Raw genomic sequence first — 5,358 nt, 5'->3', positions numbered from 1 at the left:
CAAAGTTGCTCCGATCGCAACACTTCTAACTTGTCGACTCTCGTCAATACAGCGATAGGTCCTCAAAGTTGCTCCGATCGCAACACTTCTAGCTTATCGACTCTCGTCAATAGAGCGATAGGTCCTCAAAGTTGCTCCGAACGTAATACTTCTAGCTTATCGACTCTCGTCAATAGAGCGATAGGTCCTCAAAGTTGCTCCGAACGTAATACTTCTAGCTTATCGACTCTCGTCAATAGAGCGATAGGTCCTCAAAGTTGCTCCGAACACAACACTTCTAGCTTATCGACTTTCGTCAATAGAGCGATAGGTCCTCAAAGTTGCTCCGATCGCAACACTTCTAGCTTATCGACTCTCATCAATAGAGCGATAGGTCCTCAAAGTTGCTCCGATCGCAACACTTCTAGCTTATCGACTCTCATCAATAGAGCGATAGGTCCTCAAAGTTGCTCCGAACGCAACACTTCTAGCTTATCGACTCTCGTCAATAGAGCGATAGGTCCTCAAAGTTGCTCCGAACGTAATACTTCTAGCTTATCGACTCTCGTCAATAGAGCGATAGGTCCTCAAAGTTGCTCCGATCGCAACACTTCTAGCTTATCGACTCTCGTTAATAGAGCGATAGGTCCTCAAAATTGCTCCGATCGCAACACTTCTAGCTTATCGACTCTCGTCAATAGAGCGATAGGTCCTCAAAGTTGCTCCGATCGCAACACTTCTAGCTTATCGACTCTCGTCAATAGAGCGATAGGTCCTCAAAGTTGCTCCGAACGTAATACTTCTAGCTTATCGACTCTCGTCAATAGAGCGATAGGTCCTCAAAGTTGCTCCGATCGCAACACTTCTAGCTTATCGACTCTCGTTAATAGAGCGATAGGTCCTCAAAATTGCTCCGATCGCAACACTTCTAGCTTATCGACTCTCGTCAATAGAGCGATAGGTCCTCAAAGTTGCTCCGATCGCAACACTTCTAGCTTATCGACTCTCGTCAATAGAGCGATAGGTCCTCAAAGTTGCTCCGAACACAACACTTCTAGCTTATCGACTTTCGTCAATAGAGCGATAGGTCCTCAAAGTTGCTCCGAACGCAACACTTCTAGCTTATCAACTCTCGTCAATAGAGCGATAGGTCCCCAAAGTAGCACCGGTCGCAACACCTTCCACTTGTCGACTCTTAACAATAGAGCAATGGGACCCCAAAGTGTGCCACGTTAATATTACATTCCTGGCACTTACAGGATTCTTCCAGTATTTAAAGCAAAAGCATAATACAGGAGGAATAAATAGTTGTTGTCACAATATCAAACTGGTATTTCATGGTTCCATGTCAAAACATGATATGAAAAAGAAACAATGAAAAGCCAAAAAGCAACACTATCCTTATTCAAAAGAAAACAAGGTGACCCAAGACAAGTGTTATTCTGACCAAAAGAACGATACAAAAGTAGGCTCATCAATTCATCAGACTGAATGAGGCTAGCTGAGACTTAATGTCAGAAAGTTTTCCTTCATGGTCAGCCCGAACTAGCATCTCGGCCCGTTTCCGAAGCTCGTCTTCACTAGACAGCATAGCATCTACCTCCTTCTTAGCCTCCTCCAGGGCACTAGCTTTTGTGTGATAATTCACCAGAGAGGTAGCACTTTTGACGTTGAGCTCAGTGACGATGGCTTCTTCTCGTTTGAACTGAGCCTTCATCCTAGTCAACTCTACTTCAGCGGCAATGATCTTCTCTCGTAAATTCTCCAAAGAAGTGTTGGAGAGTGTTAGCTCAGCTTGCTTTTGGGCATGCAGTTGCTGCAGATGCTCCACCTCGACCTCTTGCTCTGCTATGTGACGTCGAGCGACTTCATACTTATTAACTTCTTCGGCCCGAATATCCTCGAATGTAGATGCAATCTGCGCTTGGATATCAGCACGACCTAAAGCCTCCAAGAACCTTAGTTGTGCCTCTAGGCGCAAAATAGCTTCTGAGCAACGCTGGACGACGTGGGCTTCACCCACGAACTTGAGGTTGTTTAAACTATTTGTGAGCATAGGCTTGAAGGGTTCAAAAGTATCTCGGCCAGCCAATACAACCTCGATCACCTTCCTGGTGAGACTTTCTAAATAGTCAAGAGAAATCTTGAGGAAATCTGGCACGTCCGTGGGACTCGAAGCAGCTATGGGAGACGGCAAAGAAACTTCTGAAGACACAGAGCCAAGTAAAAGACCAGCAGGTGACTTCGGTGTAGTGGCTTGAGAAGGAACGTCGATATCCAGTTGAGATGGACTCGATTGCAGAGCCATCAGTTCCCCTATATTAGATGACCTTGGCATCTCTACCACTTCTGTAGAGGCCAGAGAAATCGTCAATAAAGTCGTCGGTGGGAGGGTCGTCGTTGGGATCTCCAAACGAGGTACCTCTGACACCTGAGCTGGTGGTGGCGTAAGTTGTTGCGTCGAAGGAGGGGTGATAGTACTCGCCTCATGTATCATAGGATCTGTATGAGAAAACTATTTAAATACAGAGCAAAGATTAGTCGCTAGTCGAAACAAATGATACTCACCAGTGAGAGGTAAAGGAATGTAGGCTGACACTTTGTCGGAAGAAGATGGTGGTGGAATATCCCAGTCATCTGGATCATCGCTGTCATCACCCAAGTTGTCATCATTTTCGTTACCCCCACTTTGGTCACCATCATCATCCATATCATCCTCGCCATCGCTATGGTCCTAGGTTTTGATATGACCCCAGTCGTAGGGCTTAACTGCGTACCTCCTGCAGGGGGTAGCAACACAAAAGCAGAAGGAGACTTGTCTGTTACTGAATCTTGCTGGGCATCCATAGTAGGTTCTTGGACAGGAAGTATATCTTCTTCAACATGCGGGACAGTGGAGGCAGTATCACGAAGTGTGTCCTCAGGGGAAAACTCCATACCCCCTGCAAATGATTCATCTCCATGTTCTTCTTCATTCAATGAATGTGCAGAAGAGGCAGGGCCTCTTAAAGCTGGACCAACGCTGGGGAGACCAGGCCGAGGCGAGAGTGCCATAGCAGTTGATTCTCATTCTTCTTCTTCGGTATGCCATGCTTTTTGAGCATCCGACATAAGTTTAGAAGCAGGAGGCTCGAGTGCTAACTTCTGACGAGCTCTTTTGTCATACTTGGCTTCTTTAGCCGGCCCCAACGCTCTTTTTCCAGTGGCACTCTTACTCCGAGTCTGAATTCTGGAAGGTTCCACCTCGCGAGCATCCGGCATCCTGACCTCTTCTTGAACTTGCTCTGGTGATTGTTGTCGTTCATCCTCTGTAATCGACTTCTCATATGATAAATATTCATTAGCACCACGGGCACGGAACCTTTTAGCACTCTTCTTTGAAGCATACCATTTGTGGATGGCTCTCAAGCAAGAGGTAATCATGTTGTAAGCTGAAATTTGAGAGGCAGCTTGGTACCACGTGCAAAAGCTTAAAGAAGTACGAACGTTAGGCATCTTGTACGGCAGTCGGAATTTCGCTCCTGTACATCCTGCTACCGAGTAATACCAAGCCCTTGCTCCTTCATACACATTACCCGTGAACGCAAGAGTAGGGTTTGGATTCCCGACGTAAATCTGATCATAGCCAAATTGCCGAGAAAAGCGATAAGGCTGATATGGTTCAATTAAGTACTTCCTCCCTTGTCGAAAGATAAGATAACCTGGGCGAATGTTTATGAGCCACCAAAAGGAACCTCTACTGAGCATGGTGAAAGAATTCGGTCCCGGAGTGTCTTGATGAAGTTCTCCGTACGCACCACCCTCGAAAGCGGGAAACTTGCAAGCAATTTCGTAATTATAGTCCCGCCTGAATATTTCATGGAACTTAACTTGATACCAACCAACCCATTGAGAGGTTTCTAATTGCTGAACAAGAGGAGTTAAGGTGCCACTTGATTCAGGAGTCAACATTATCGAAGGGCAGTGCAACACAAACCAGGACACCAAATAAATGTACGGCATCGGCACCCGAGGGGTTGGGGTCTGAATGATTGTCTTCCCGTCGGAGTCCAACTTCTTGACAGCAATAAACTCGGAAGATAGTTCCCACAAGCCACTTTGTAAGCAGCACACCATGACTGAAAGAAGATTCAAGGGTCGTCCATAAGCCAAAAGAACAGCGGGGTATAAGACCTCTACCGTAATCGCATCCACCGGTCTTGTGGGTACCACGCAACACTTCAACCAAAGAGTCAGAAAACCAGCGAACAAAGCCATGTCAGAGATGGGGACTTCTACCTGATAGTGGAAGCTTTCGAACGTGGTGAACGCTGGAAAGACATCTTCCTCTACCTCACAAGTATAATGAGAGGTTGTGTCATTAATGCGTTCCGTGATCTCCTCGAGAGTACTGGCGGCTAAACGAGTCACCTCAGTTTCCTTGTCCCACAGATTTCGGAAAAGATACTCCACCCACTGTCCTTGTTTTACGCCGCCTGCTCTTTTCCCAGTAGTTTGTGCACATATCTAGAAATGGCACATCAATTCCCAATAAGTGTTGTAGATTTCGGGAGCACCATTCTTCAGGATCTCTAATTCCCTATTGCCGGGAACAAACTCTTCATACGGCAATTCACCAAAAGATAATCCAGGAAATCTCAAACATCTCGTGAAGAGCGAAGCCTAATTCACCAACTGGGGTGAAAAAGGTGTCGGTGTGAGGATTGTAATTCCAGCATAGCGAAGAGTCCGCTGTAATTTGGAGAAATTCCATATCGGGTGGCCATTATTGGAACCTTTAACTCCGAAATCCTCAAAGGTTCTTCTAGCTCCTCCAAGACAAAATTTATCATCCGAGCCCACCAGTCCGTATCACTGGAATGAACCCATGTAGGAGCTCTGAAATCCTGAGCAGGGAATTCTCCTTTGACAGAGATAAATTTTCTAACGAACACCTCCGCCAACTTAGCGGATTCTCTAACAGGATGCTCTTTTTGGAATAAACCCGATTTTAAAGCCATAAAATTATTGAAACCAGCCGGATGAGTGCCCCGATGAGTGATGTGCCCCGTAGCAACACCGCCTTGGTCCTGAACGAGTTCCCAATTCATCGATCGTGGGATAGAAGCACACTGATAATAAGAGATCGGCCACATCCGCTCCAAATTGGGAAGGAAAAGACGACGGTTGTTGACGACCTTCAGCCATTTGTAATTCCCTTCAGACATTCACTTGGGATCCATTTTTACAGAATCCTCGAAGAGGAAGGATGGCTTCTTTAAAATCTCACACTCTGCGGTTTCAAATTTAGCATCCGTAACCAAAGATCTGAGAGTCTCGGGAAAAGCTTGAGTGATGAGTTTCGCCCGCTCTTTGTGGGTGTCCTGGAATATTGGATAC

Source organism: Asparagus officinalis, chromosome 3, assembly GCF_001876935.1.
Source record: "Asparagus officinalis chromosome 3, Aspof.V1, whole genome shotgun sequence".
In the NCBI taxonomy this organism is placed as follows: Eukaryota; Viridiplantae; Streptophyta; class Magnoliopsida; order Asparagales; family Asparagaceae; genus Asparagus; species Asparagus officinalis.
This window is presented reverse-complemented; position numbering follows the sequence as displayed.